Source organism: Sebastes umbrosus, chromosome 12 (assembly GCF_015220745.1).
Source record: "Sebastes umbrosus isolate fSebUmb1 chromosome 12, fSebUmb1.pri, whole genome shotgun sequence".
Lineage (NCBI taxonomy): Eukaryota > Metazoa > Chordata > Actinopteri > Perciformes > Sebastidae > Sebastes > Sebastes umbrosus.
In genome coordinates this window covers 19,858,585-19,874,054 of record NC_051280.1, presented here as the reverse complement: position 1 = coordinate 19,874,054, position 15,470 = coordinate 19,858,585, and the positions used below count along the sequence as shown (strand labels likewise).

The window sequence follows — 15,470 nt, the reverse complement described above, 5'->3', positions numbered from 1 at the left end:
CAAATGACCTTTGGAGTGCTAGCATAATCATAACACAAAGGCAACAACAGCCCCACAACACACACACACAGGCAGACACACTCTTCCATATCATGCACTTTAGAGGGGAGACTAAAATAACTTTTCAATTACATTTTCAAAAAACAGAAAAGATATCACCTCACAGCTAAATATTTTCACATGACAGATAATAACATTTTATTAAATGCTGCCAATTTTTAAGAGAAGCAGTAATAATTCTTTGTCAGTTTATATAATATTTTCATGCCAACATTTTTTTAACGAAGTGCGGCTAGATTGAATGTCTTGTTTTTGGAATGAAATTTCATATTTTTATCTTCATTGCTGTGAAAATGTCAACTCCGCCAACTCTAATCCCTCTATGCAATCCTGTATGCCCTCAGACCTGCGTTTTTTAATATCATATAATGTTGATGTAACGTGTATTTATTGCTACAGGTCAGTCTCATAGAGCTGATGGCAACACACTTTTACTACCCAAATATACTTTGTAATAAAGTTGAGTTCAGGTGAGCGAGGCTCATCAGACTGAACTCGAGCCACAGCTGGACACAAACTAACGAGGCGGGATAGAGATATCTATTATAAAATGTTTTAAATTGAAGGTGCCAGGGGCTGTCTTCAAATCAAATGAGAGAATGTGATGACTTGATGCATGAGAAAAAAAAGCCCCCTGCGTTCTGTCTGGCTGCCTAATCTGTTTCTATGGTTTCTGTTAGAGTCAGATGAGCACATATCTGTGAGGGAGAGACAAGGCGGTATGGTGTAAGACAGTGCCAGAGTGATAATGAGCGCTCATTATGATCCATCATGTCTGGACATGGGTGTCCTTCCCCTATTGATTTCTTCATCTCTATGGTCTGTCTTGTCAGTATGCCACTCCCTCTATCTAATTGCACTTAACTCTGCTCTTCGTGTTCACGGCATCCATTTCAAATAGATGACTATTTAATACGATCTACTTCCCCTCTCTTACCGCAGAATTTATACTGCTTTAACCAGTGGATCCTACTCTACTTTAGTCTTCCTTCCATCCATGCCTCTGCCTTAGTGCCCTCGATGTGACTGTCTGGCGTGCATTCTCTTCCAGCATCCTCAGCAGCACTCCCTCCTCAGACTCCCAAGGTCTTGCAAGCTGGTGCAAGGTCAACCACACTGGAGAAGGGGAAGATGGCCAAGAGAGCGACTGTATGCTTCCTATCAAGCTTTAAGGACACGTGGCAGAAACAGTACGTGGCTGCAAAGAAGAGGAAGTGTGTGTTTTTCAATATCAGCTCACGGTCATGTGACACCAGCATATGCCTCAACGGCGCAAACGATTTCATTCACTTTCTCTTGGTAATGAGCCACTAAACAAATCTGTTCTCGACGAGTCAAAGACGCTGTTGAAATTAAACTCTTCACCTCCGCTGAAAACCGCAAACTGTGCAGAACTGCCACCGATTTTGCACGGCGGACTGTGATGGATGATGCTCAGACATTATGTGCTGTTCTTGAACACAGAGAGCTGTTTTGTTATTAAGGCATGTCTCAACTGACTGAAAAAAAAAAGTTGGAGCAATCAAATAAACATGCTTGTTGCTAATCTGGGCTGGATTAAGTTTCATTGTGACTAACTGCTTGAGACAAGAGGGAGTGGCTCACAGTTATGATAAGACTTCCTGAAATATGGCACGTTATTAGTCGAGTTTAGCAGATCTTAACACCACAGGTCATGAGTTGGAGGCTCTATTTTCATAATCGCATAGGATATAATACACTGCGGGGCTAACTGATGCAGTAAAGTGAAGCAAAATGCTGCTTGTTATATTGCAACATCTGTTATGGCAACCTAACTAACAAACCATAGCTCCTATTTTCAGCCTTGACTGCAGAGGAAGAGGCGTCCGTCTCTTTGGGTTTGCTGCTATCCAGTAAAAGGAGTGGTTTCAGCATATTGACAGAGGTGGAGTCAGGGTGACAGTGTGCTGAGACAGGTCATCTCAGTGGAGGACGCTGGAGGAAATGCAACACCCCTGGGCCTCGCTCCTGCTGCTGCTCCATGTGCTAGGAATATAGCATGTCAATATTGCACTCGCTGACCTTTACATACACACTACTAGTGCAGACACTTGTCTCTTGATCTTTTTCGTTCTGAGGTACTCGTACTGAGAGGCTGAGGGCTGGTACGCTAGCCAACGTGGCTCTTCTATACCACATACATCTGCACATCGAGTTATCTGCACTTCTTTTGGTGATGCAACCTTTCATGTTGGTTGGGAGATCGCGCCCAGTAAGGTCTGCAAAAAATGAGTATAAGGTCTAGGGCAACAGCACATTGCATTAAAAAGAAATGATGAATATACTATTTATCTATACTTAAAGTTTGTTTGGTTACAAGTAGAGGTTATAGATGAAAAAAGCTCACATGGACAGCCATGCTCCATAAATTCTTGTTAATTTGAGTATCACCATTGTCGGTATTGTTATCGACCTCCTTACTGTCATCAGTATCAAGTCGTCATCTCCTCTCAACTATTAGTTTAACTCACTTATTTATCATTGGGTTAAATAACGTGGTTCTGAAAGTGAGTCTTAGGCTAGGAACGCACAACAAACAATGCCTATTGATTCCTCTGAGAGCAAACCTCTGGAGACAATTAGATCTCTTGTTTAGCATACATGGACAGAGCTATTCACACACACACTCACACACACACACACACACACAAGACACACAAATGCAAACCTATACAAACACACAAACCGCTATGTGTCCTGACAGAGGGTATTCTTAAAGCTGTGGTGAATATCTGACTGTGTGTGCAACACTGCATCTTTGTGTGCGTGTGTTTGTGTGTGTAAGGATGTGGTGAAGTCAACGGACAGTGAGGATAATGGCAGGCCTTATGGTTTAATGAGTGGCTCATTGGCTCACATTTATGTTGTCTGTGTGTCAACGTGCTGGGACATCGTCGGGCTGGTTCCCACATATACAGACAGGTTCGAAATTTAAGGAAAACCTGAATAAACGAGAGCAAACACAATGGATGAATGGGTTTGATGAGTGCTAAAATGACGTGAGTCATATGCCGTGACCTTAGCAGTCACCAATTTAACATCGGCGGGAGATTTTGGACAGGTTTATTAGATGAGGGAATATCTTTTGGAGGAATGATGCCCATCCAGTAGAGTTTAAAGACACGTAAAATATATATTCCACATTTTTCTTGAAGCTGTTCTGGCAGATTGTGGTGGAGCTTACTAAGACGCCATTTATGTTCGTTTTCCCCTTTTATTTGTGCCTATTTTATATATACTGTATATTATCATTTATTACACGGCTTTGTTGAATACTCGATTCTGATTGGTCAATCACGGCACTCTATGTTCTGTTATTTCTTTAAAACAGACCGTTGCTATGTATAACAGACCGTTGCTATGGATGCAATCTGATCTTGGACGCTGGAGAACCATTTTTGTGTAAAACTATTGATTTCTTATGAAAATAGCTGTGTAATAAGCGGGATAATGTACAGCTAGCAGGTCATTGCTGTGAAAAAAAAACCTTCAGGGTGATGCAAAACCCCTCTGCATCGCTCTGAAGGGGTCTATTTCACAATAATGACCGGCTCGCTATACATTATCCCTTACGTATTGCTTAACCCATTTGTTTGTATCTATCTATCTATCTATCTATCTATCTATCTATCTATCTATCCATCTATCTGTCTATCCCTCTATCTATCTATCTATCCATCCATCCATCCATCCATCCATCTATCTATCCATCCATCCATCTATCTATCTATCTATCTATCCATCCATCCATCAATCTATATATCTATCAATCTGTCTATCTATCTATCTATCTATCTATCTATCTATCTATCTATCTATCTATCATTTACAAACATACAGAACAGTATCTTTTTCATTCCTGAGCATACGCCACAGTGTCTAATCATGTATGTATGTATGCTGTGTGCCTTGTAACGGCGTACATGATTAGACATGCTGGTTTAGCTTCTTTATCAGTAAATTACATGCAAACATACTTAACCAGTGACCAATTTTATCTGTATAATTTAATTTAGTCAATCATTTACATGGAGGACAGGCCATGCTAATGTACCCGCCACTTCCACTGGCTTGTGTCAGGGCCTGCTGCTAATATACCGAGGCACACAGTCCCAGTGCAGTCACATTGATAGAAACAAAGGCTAGGCAGTGAGGTGGCTGGAAAGAGACTGTGAGGAGTGAGAGAATGTGACTATTGGGGCAGGAGTGTGTTATTAAATGTTACAGCCATCTGTCTCCGCCTCAGAGATGGAGAGGTTTGAGATGTCAAGGCTGTAAGCAGGAGCTGATGCAACTGGGCAGGCTTGTGTTGACACAACACACTCTGGACAGAACAACAAAGAAATAACTAGACACTTATTACTGACTCCACGAACAGCAGCTTGGACATGCTGCTCGCCCTGCTTATTATCACCGCTGGGTGGTTCAGACACAGGTGGACGCTAGCTTTGTTTCCTCTATACTGCAATATCTGCTAAACAATTATTGCTGACTACCTGATATCACGGCAAGTTAACGACTCAGCCGAGTCTCTGAAAGTGGTTGAAGTCAATCAACTTTAGCTTAGCTTGGAATTACATTAAGTGGAAGGTGTCTTACTCAGCTAAAGCTGTGTCAAACTGTTGCTCAGAGGGGTTGAAATGTGGTCATAACACAGTTTGAATATACGGACAAGACCTCGTGTAATAAAGGCTTAACCTGTCAGCGCAGATTCAGCCATGCACGTAATCCTGTCTGTAGGGCAGATCCTAGATCAGGGGGCAACACACAATTTGCACCTGAGTTCACACGCATCAATGCACAGAGAGAGAGAGAGAGAGCGAGAACATCTTTGACATTATTAGCCATAACATTCACATTGACAACAACCGCACGTTTCCTCAGGCTTCTGCTAGACAGACATTGATAGTCTACCAGCAGCGGAGCTACCGTTGGGACTTTAGAGAGTCTCAACAATGCAATCTGCCACACATCTGTCTGTGTTGCACACGCTTGCATGTGTGTACATACTTGTGTGTGTGTGTGTGTGTGTGTATGTGCTACTGTCTGAGCCACCCTGAATCCCTCTAAGTCACAACAACAACATTCCTCATCATCGCCCCAACCACGGACACACCACCAAGAGGAAACCCAGAGAGGCGAGGAGGAGGAGGAGGGCAGAGGTGGCGAGGAGAGGGACAAAGAGGGGAGAGAAGGAAGGCTAAAGTTTAAAGCTCTGAAGATCCTCTGGCTTTCACATACCATGTGGATTATACCAGAATCACGTCCTGCTGTTATTCAGACAGTTTTTGGACTCTCTGAAAGAATGAATGCCTACAAAAAACTTTTCTGACAAATAGCCAGATTTTATCGCACGTAAGAAACTACTTTCAGTCCGTTTACCTTAGCGTGATCCGCACACACATACTTAACTTATCTCCTGAAAGAAAGAAAAACATTACAGGGCAATCTCACGTTATCTCTCAAAACCCTAATAAAGTACAAAACTACTTACTTTTACTCCAGTTCAAACATCGACAAGTAAAATCCCTTTATTTACTGGGTCTCCTTCTCCCTGTCTCTCTCGTTCTTGCCCCTCTTTCCTTCTGTCTTCAACTTTCTTCCTCTCTCTCAGTTACTCCCCCTCTGTCAGACGCATGAAAACACTCACTTAGTCACACACACAGACACACACACACACACACTAAAGCACACACTCCCACAGACAGAGTCACCCTCTCACACACTCTCTCCTCCCGCGACCCGGAATGCTTGGCAAGATCCAACTGTACTGAAATACTGTGCTCGCCATATAAGGTAGCAGCAGCTTCATATGTCACACGTAATTTACATGCAGCGGGGCGGGAGTTTGCCCTTACACGGCACGCACACGTAGAAACACACATTACACACATGCAAAACCATGCTTCCCTCCCTTTAGACTGACGCAGCAGAGGGAGGGAAGAGGTACAAGAGAATCACATTTTTAACCATCCTCCTTGTTAACCAAGCCCTGCAGGATAACTCCCAACATGTCCAACGTTGAGTCAGACGGAGGGAATGAAAGCTGAGTGGGCGATCTATTGATCCTCTCCACTGCTTCCTGGAACAACCATGGCCCTCCAAACACACACACACACACACACAGACGCACACACACACACCAGCAAATTTTCTTGCTAACTAGCGCTACCCTCAGGAAGTAGCTATTGTGACTGTCTGCTGTGAGCCAAGAATGTGTCTCACTGTGTGTACGTGCATGTGTGCGTGCCTATATCTATAAAACAAGCCGTAACAAATCGATGTTAACCCTGTGCCCCACATACTGAGCAGACACTAAAGCAAACAATCCCCATATCTCTATCTATGTTCCAATGCACAGACGCTTACTTTGGAAAGTACAGACTGCAGCACACACAGGAGGAAAGATCTAGATAAACCAATGAGACAAGGAGGAGGGTTACGAACCAAGCTCTTACCTCTCACATTGCTCTCCAGTTTGTGTGTGTGTGTGTGTGTGTGTGTGTGTGTGTGTGTCTGCCTCCGCGTGTCGATTGACTCTGTGTTTTGTGCGTGTGTTCAGACAGGCCGCGACAGCAGACCCCCAGGCACCGGCTGGACCATTCTCAGGCAGGCAAGGCAGAGCGCAGCAAGGCAGAGCGACTGGCAGGAGGACAGGCAAGCGAGTGAGCGAGTGAATCAGCAGCGAATGAGTGGAGGAGCTGTGCGGAGCCGAGCACCAGAGTGAGAGAGCGAGGGAGGGATAGGGAGAGAGAGAGAGAGGAGGAGTGTTTGTCTGTGTGATTTTGTGTGTGTGTGTGTACGTTGCAGCGTTGGCCGTGTGCGCTAGTGTCTCCCCTCCCCTGCCTCTTGAAGTGGCTGTGCTGAGCTGTGCTGAGACGGGCTGGGCTGTGTCTCTACTGACTCCCCAGCCTCTGGATCGTCTGTCTGCTGCCCGAGGAAAGTGGTGCTCGCTGGGTGGCAGTAGCAACAGCTGTGGAGGAGGAGGAGGAGGAGGAGGAGGAGGGAGCCCTGACTGCACTGGGTTTACAGATCCTGCAGTCCCCTCTCCCCTCCCTCTCTTCCTCGCTGAGGGCTGGCCACGCCCCCCCCCCTAAAACAACACCAGGAAGTGCTGGTTCTATTACAGCAACACTGCCCTTGCCTATCCAGTGAAGCTGAGGAAGGAGAGAGGGAAGAGGGAGGGAGGAAGGAAACACTGGGAAAGCATAGCAGGAATATGAAGAAGGAGAAAAGAAGGGCGATTAGTAACATAGAAGCAAAGAGAGGCTATATGCAGAGTGACGAAGGGCATCAGAAATAAAAGCTGGGATAGTGATGGTAAATGCTACCAGAGAGGGAAAGAGTGAGACAGAAACAATGAAATAAGGGATTTAATGAGGTGAAGAAGGAGAAAAACAGCATTTGGAAAGAATGAATAGATTAAGGGAAAGAATTACGGAAAGGAATTTACAAGGAGTTTGCGACAGATTAGGTCTGGCTTCTGTCAGGATCCGTTCTTCTGCTGTGGCGTGCAAACTCTCAGACACCTCAGCTCAGTCTCACACTCACAGTTCTTGCCCACACTAAATAACCACACTAAATTAAATTGGACTAAGCTAGTAAGTGGCTATACATTCAGAATAATACAGAGCATGTACATACTCCGGAACTGGCTATTCAAAAAGATGCAGACCAGGTTTGCAGGTCGGCAGCATGTTGTAAAAAAGGCGAACCGAGACAACACTGAGGCAACTGCTGCTGCCAACTTTCCTGTATTGTTGTTGACTCAAGGCTTCTGCCGACACAACCCCTTGCATCCAGGGGGAAAGCCAGAGAGGCTAAAAGAGCCTCCAAGAATTTGATTTGGACCTGATGCTGCAATATCCGGTAGCCATGGAGACAGTGGCCTTGGCATCTGCAGGAATCTTTACAGGTTTTGAGCTGTGTGCTGCTGACGCCAAGTTCTCTGTCTGATCCTGCATACTGTATTGTCTATGACTCACTTCATTTGAATGTGATCAAGGAGAAAGTGCATTCATAATGCTGCCTGAACTGAAAATAGCCTTGCGATGTATTTTCATTTACAAAGAAGGCAAATTCCACACACGCTAGAGCTGAAATCAGTTTGACTGCAGATCACACCTGCATCCGTAGAGAGATGTAAGAACCGCTTTCTTTCTTTGGTGTATTTGCATATATAATACTGCAAAATGCTTCTCCTATGTAAAACTGTCACGCCTGTCTGTCTGTTCCATCTCTTCCTTCTCTCTCTGGACCAGCTTCTATTGCTGCACAGCTCTGTTTAATACAAAGCTGGTGATAAGTCATCTCTAATTTACACAGCAGGCCCTTAAACCCCGGGTGACAATCTGTGGTAGAGCCCCAGCTGCAATGCTAACCCTTTACCTAGCCAATATTCTGGTGCAATGTGCCTGTGTACTCTGAGGAAACATGTTGTATACCCCAGACAAAAGGAAGATGTCATAGGATGCCAGAGTACTATTTTTCTGAGTTGATCAAATTGTGATAGACAGCGCCATTATTAGCTACAACAGTAAAGTGCATGCCTTGATCTATTTCCAAGCGTCATTCATTAGTGATGGAAGGAGGATCTATTTCCAACCATGGAAACAGCCCTGCTAGAACACATACTGTACAATATGTCTTTTAGATTAGCAGAGCAATCTGTTTGACGGCCGATCAATCGAAGCAGCAGGTCACTCGAACCTCCAAACGGAGTTTTCCTTGACCCATAATGAAGAAACATGGTGATTGATGTTGTCGTGGCTCAATAGGAGACACATTAGCAACGCCTCCAAAGATGTGGGCTTTCTGAAACTCAGACACTGACGTGGAATTTCCCCTCTTCTACTGCTGCTGAGTGTATGCCAGTGCTTCTGCTCCTTTCTGTCTCTGCGTCTTTCTTTCACTCCTCTGTCCTGCTGGTCCATATTTCCGATTCATTATCATTCTTCACATGTTCTCTATGAGTCTGTGTTTTGTTTGGCAAATAACCTGATCAAATGTGCAACAGGAGCCTATTTCCCCTAACCAAAAAAAGTTTATCCAAGTACTTTCAGCTTACTTTTTATGTACTTATTAGAGATATACTTAACAAAAGTATACTTGAGTATACTTGGCTCATACTGACAAGTTTACAGAAAAGTCTATGTATTCTTGCCTTATAGGCTTACACATAGGTATACTTGACTTGCAGTTGTGCTTATTTTTTAGCCTATTAAAGTGTGTGAGAGTTTGTAAAAAGATGTTTTGATACAAATTTACTTCAATTCATCAAGAATTTTCTAAGTTTTTGGATTATCTGTTCACTGAATAATATAATAATAACAGCAATGATATAATAATAAGACGAGTCTCAAGTCAAGTCTGAAGTCACTGTTTGTGTGACTTCAGTGCGACTCGAGTCCAAGTCGCAGACTCGAGTCCCCATCTCTGCTAAAAAGTAGACTACAATTATATACAAGTATACTTGCAGGATAAAACACTTTTAAACTATTTGTTAACTGAGAGTATACTTTAAAGTGTACTTTCATAAACTATAAAGCTGGCTACAAGTATACAAATAAACTTGCAGGATAAAACACTTTTAAACTAGTTGTTTACTGAGAGTATACTTTAAAGTGTACTTTCATAAACTATAAAGTGGGCTACAAGTATACAAGTATACTTGCAGGATAAAACACTATTAAACTAGTTGTTTACTGAGAATATACTTTAAAGTGTACTTTCATAAACTATAAAGTGGGCTACAAGTATACAAGTATACTTGCAGGATAAAACACTATTAAACTAGTGGTTTACTGAGAATATACTTTAAAGTGAACTTTCATAAATTAAAAAGTGGACTACAAGTACAAAACTAGTAAACCATCAGTATACTTATAGTATAGTTGCAGTACAAAATAAAACTAAAATGCAAACTAGTTGAACTCAAAGTTTACTATTCTTACACTTAATAATATACTAAAAAGTATACTTTTATAAACTAAAAAGTGGGCCAATTTAGTCCCAAGAAGTATAAATAGTACACTTACAAGTATACTACTAGTAAATTGATATTAGTATACTTACTATATAAAGTATACTTGAACTTTATTTAAGTATACTTCATAAAATAAACTTGAAGTATACTACTGTTTCGTGAGGTTCTCGTTTTCTACTTCTTTTTCCTTTATCTGCAGGGAAATCAGTCACACATGTTAACTTCCTGCTCCACACGTCTTGTGTCTCACAGATAAGAGGGTGGTGTGACCGTTGCTCTCTATAGGAGATCAATGAGGCTGTAGAGCTGTTTAGGTATGAGGCAACAGGAATCAACATCCTGGGGTTGAGCAAACTACTCGCATACATAACCAACTGAAAACAGGAAGAGGTGTGTATGGGGATGTGGTGTAGTTAAAGGGGAATTCCACCGATTTTACACATTAAGATCAGTGAACTAGTCATGGGGAAAGTCTGAGAAAGTTACACAAATAATGTCATTATCAAGTTGCATTATATGAGATTTTCTGTTGCATCGATTTGTATGAAGTACTTCGCATTTATGAAAGTGACGTACGAAATTGCTAAAGAGCAGAGTCATTTTACAAGGAGGCTCAGAATATTCTAGAAACTCCCTCACACTCTATTCGTCACATTAACCCTAAACTAACTCAGGCTGGCACGGGGTGACCCCTCTGCCTCTGTCAAGCCATCAAATCCTAACCCCTCACCTTCGTCCACCCTTTACTTTCTCTCCCTCCTCCCTGATGAATGCAACTTTCCACCTTAAGCCTCCCTATCATCTCAGCGCTCTGCTATTTCCCAGCACTCTGTAAATGACACTGGCTGGCTGATGTGAACTCTCACTCCACTGAGGAAATGTCCCAGAGCTTTTGTGTGCCAAACTCCGACAGCTCATCTATCACTAAGGCCGCAAATACACATTACACTCCCATTACAGACCATCACAGCAACAACTGCAACAGTACACAGTCTTGCGGAAAGGCAATCACTACAGCTTATTCTGCAGAATGAGAAAGCAAAATATTGCTTTGAGGTAATTTCTACACTTAAAACAACTTCCGCCTTTACTTTATGTTACTTTAAAATAGGTGGGGAATATCCTACGCAAACAAAGATGTTAGAACTATGCAACGCATTGCTAAAAATGTACATGAAAGTGGGACAAACTGAAAATACTCCTTTTCTAACGTGCACACTTGCAGTCATATTTCCCTGCTGCATGCTTGTGGTTTTTCTCTTAACTTCACTCCACTTTGACGCAGTGAGGGGAAACAGGTGCAATTCAAGCTGTCGGGTTTGAAATACAGAGAGAGGAAATAGCACTGTGTCTTGTCCCCATCTGACACCATTGTGTGTGTGTGCACCATTCAAGCTTGCAGCTTATCTTGGAGATAAAATGAAAACGAATGGAAACTCCCTCCAAAAGAGGCCTTTCACTCCAGCTTCTAGCAATTTTTCAGTCTAAATGTAGCCTGCAGATATACTGCTGTGAATATCAAATAAACTCTTCGTACATCCCAAAACTTCTTACAAACTTTATACCGCTATACAAAGTAGAGGAAAATACTGCAAATCCTAGAGCTGACACACTTACGTCTTTGTATCAGAGGAAATTTAGTTTGTTGAAAAAAGGGAATAATCACCAATTACACAAATATAAAATCTTATGAAACAAATCAATAGAAAATACTCAATGACACCAAAAGTCATTTAAAGTTGTCAACAGATATTAATCCTATAGAAAGTGATGTTATAGCCAGCGAGCTTACCTGTGTGTTTGTCTATCGCTGACGCGCCAGTGGGACTGATGAAGCCACTTCAACACAGGTCACGCTGACGCAATGCACTATGGGACGAACTAACATCTTCATTTCTCTCTTCCCCTACTTCTCTCACTCTCATCTCTCTCTCTCACTCTCATAATAGCACCTTCTGCTTGGCAACGGCCATACCACAAATGTGGTCAGGTTTACAGCGAACCATCACTGCGCAACATCAAGTCTCCATGACAACCACTCCTTATCTAATTTGCATCTTCTGCTTGCATTATCTACTGACGCCAAATATGGTCACCTTGTTATTTTCCCCGCCTCTTTCTGCCCCCTTTTTTTTTCAACTTCCTCTTTCCCTCCATTTTCACAACTGTGTGTACTTTGTGTCTAACGTACTGTATATGCACACACAGACATGCTTGCAGCCTGTGAGTGTGTGAAAAGAGGAAGTGTCTGTGTGACATTAGACCTGTTTGCAGCCTGAGAGATAAGCAGTGAAACAGCTTTTTTAAATCAGGAAGTAGGGTGTTGTAAAGGCTGCTGTTGAGGGACTTAAAAAAGAAAAGAGATGCTGCAGTATGTTATCACAATAATCCCATGGCAGGTACATCGTCACTGGATTTCACTCACCCTCTCAGTTCTTCTTCTGTGAAGTCGGTACGTGCATTCAGCCTCCTCCTCTTCCCCCAAGGACTGTGTCTATCAAACGATCACTGGAATGTTGAAGCAGGCCCCTGGAGCCCACACATACAGCAGCACTCAGCAGCACTCAGCACCTGTCTCCGACTGCCAGCACAGAGAAAGAGACACGGTCAATCACACTGGACAGCGCAGCAAAGAGGAAAGAGCAGCTGAGAGTGGGAGGCAGACAAGCATTTTATCAGCAGAAAAAAAAAACCTAGACAGAGCAGGTTGGATGTTATGTGCAACGCACCACAAGATGGCTAAAGCACTCCATCATTATTAAATCAATTATGAAATCTTGGCATATTTACCATAAAACAAATAAGGTCAAAAAGACAAGTTGCAGCCTCTGTCTCATGCCAGTGTTGTTGTTTTTTTCCAAATATGAGACCACATAAAAATTCTGCATGTTGCTTCATGTTTGCAAACATAATTGCTCTACATACTTGAAGCGACTAATACCAATATACTGGATATAAGGAGGTTTTCAGAGCAAACTAGGACGACGTGATCTTCTAAGATAAATTTGACAATTTCAGATTCTTTATTTCTGCCATTTTGGTGACTTTTTATGCATACAATTAGGGCAGCCCCCTCTTAGACGATTACTAAAACTAAGAGCTTGTTCTGATCTTAGTCAACTGAGATTTCTTTAGTGGATTAGTCATTTTTTTCAAGCTGAATGACTTATTTCCAAGAAACTTGTGAGCACATCTCTACCAAACAGCTTCTTAAACGTGAATCATTTCTGGTGTCTTTACTCCTCTATGACAGTAAACGGAATATCTTTGAGTAGTGGACAAAACAAGACATTTGAGGACGTCATCTTGGGCTTTGGGAGACACTGATCGTTTTCACCATTTTCTGACATTTTATAGACCAAACAACTAATGGACTAATCGAGAAAATAATCAACAGATTAATCGACAATGAACATAATCGTTAGCTGCAGCCCTATAGGTGACGAAGAATTTCTTTGGTCGAGGACAGCCCTACATAAAACAAGAATAAAAATGTAGTTAAAAAGGTACAACTGCATTATTTAGCAACATTTCACAATTAAATTTGATTTCATAAAGCAGTGGCTCCCAACATAGGACTCGGGACCCCCTATAAAGTCCCAATATAAATCTGAGAGGTCACAAGATGATTAAAAAGGAAAGGAAAAAAAAAACATTTCTGTTACACAAAATTATGTTTAAGTTTACAATTTTCTGTTTCCATTTTGTGCTTTTTTTCATGGGAAATAATGGATGATTCAGGCCTCTCAAAATCTCCAAGACAAAACTAGAAAGAAATAATTGGTCTTTAGTTGATCGGCTAATGATGTGTGTCCACACTGAGCCCGTAGCCTCATTTTAAGTGGTCGCAAGCCAAAAAAGTTGGGACCCCCTGCTGCCATACAGCAATGAGGCATATTTATTTTTGCAAAAACCAACAGAGCATATTGTGTCGTTTGTTTACAGTAATTATCACTGAAGTTCATCTGGTATGATTCATTGATGTTAGAATGCTAAACATCACAGAACCTTTAATGTTATTCATGTTTCATTTCCATTTACTCAGAATATCATCAGGAGATGCGACCCCTCATCTTAAGCTTTCTAGACACATCATCTCTCCATCTGGCTCTTTAACCTACCCAGGCAGTGTCTGGAGAAGCTCTGAGGAAGCCTCAGACGCCCTGAGCAACAGCCGGCCTCTCCTCCTCTGGGCTGCTGAGACTCTGGAGATTGGTAGTCAATGAAACCAGGCCTAATTTAGCCTCCACTGCTCCACAAGCTGCCAGAAATCAGAGTGAGACTCCTTCCCTTTTTAGGGCTCCCTGGACACTGCAGTCTGCAAGTGGCATTACAGCATTCCTAGCCACACTAAGGACCTGGAGAGAGAGAGAGAGGTGACAGTCAAAATGTGTTATATGTAAGCCATTTTAATTATTATCTAGGTCTAAAAGTCATAAATTTGCACTCTGGGGACAATCTAAATAAACCCTTATTTACTGACACTCACATTGTAAACTTGTTTAACCTGCCAGTTTGGACACGTTTACAATCATCTCATCTTTACACCCCTTTCAGTAGATACATGGGTCCTGTAGGCTAAATGACTGAGACACATTGCCAGATGCCATAAAATCACAGCAGTAATTAGGTGTGAAAATAGGACTAACTTACACAATCCACTCAGCCAGTACCTGACACTGTGTCATGTAATCTTTAATAACCTCGGTGAGCACTGAAACTAGATGCTGCCGGCCATGAAATGTATTTTTTCTCCATCGTGATCCGGCTGATTTTCATGTGACTGAGAGAGAGAGAGAGAGAGTGTAAACACTCATCTTTCCACTAACACAAGGCACATACAGGTATTTTATTTTGGTGTCTAAGTTTAAAAGTTAAATGAATTTCCTCACAATTTGTTTGGCATAAATAAAACCGGAATAAAAGAATAGGATTTATCATGTAAACTGATTAAATTACCCTGATATGCACAGATTCAAAATAACAGTAAACTTCACCGTGTTGCTGTGTGTTTTCTTAAAAGACTAAAAAGTAAAAAGAGGCAGGGCAACACAGCGACACTCATGAAAATGGCAGGCACGCTGCTATTTATTAACCGTGGCAGCCCATGTATTTAAAATAAATGGATTAGATGTGGATTACTCATTGAGCCTCCACTCCCTTCCCATCCTTGTGTTTTCTACTTGTGATATGACTACACTTGTGTTATAGGAGACAGTGATCACATAAGCCATGGTATGGAATACACAATAGGATTATCTATGGTGGAAAGACTAAGTCTCATCTTTGCCTCCCACCTCCTATGGGGAGAAACACAAATACATGGCTGCCGTTTTACTGCAAGTGTGTGGAATAACCCTGGTAAAAAACGATTCAAACTGGCACAATCCCATTAGTCTATTCA

General features: G+C 42.1%; 1 protein-coding gene across 21 annotated transcripts in view; it reads right to left on the bottom strand.

Annotated features, from left to right (window-relative positions):
* mbnl1 (muscleblind-like splicing regulator 1) overlaps positions 1-12,647 on the bottom strand; it is a 44,748-nt gene extending 32,101 nt beyond the window's left edge. For 3 of the 21 annotated variants that reach the window (XM_037786838.1, XM_037786839.1, XM_037786846.1), the window contains exon 1: positions 5,576-5,847. The gene's annotated coding sequence lies outside the window, so the exon portion shown is untranslated. Of the gene's footprint in view, positions 1-5,575; positions 5,850-6,539; positions 7,003-11,858; positions 12,015-12,491 lie in introns of those variants that run through there. The other 18 variants (XM_037786843.1, XM_037786844.1, XM_037786851.1 and 15 more) reach the window with 13 other exon arrangements.
* Positions 12,648-15,470: the final 2,823 nt, after the last annotated feature.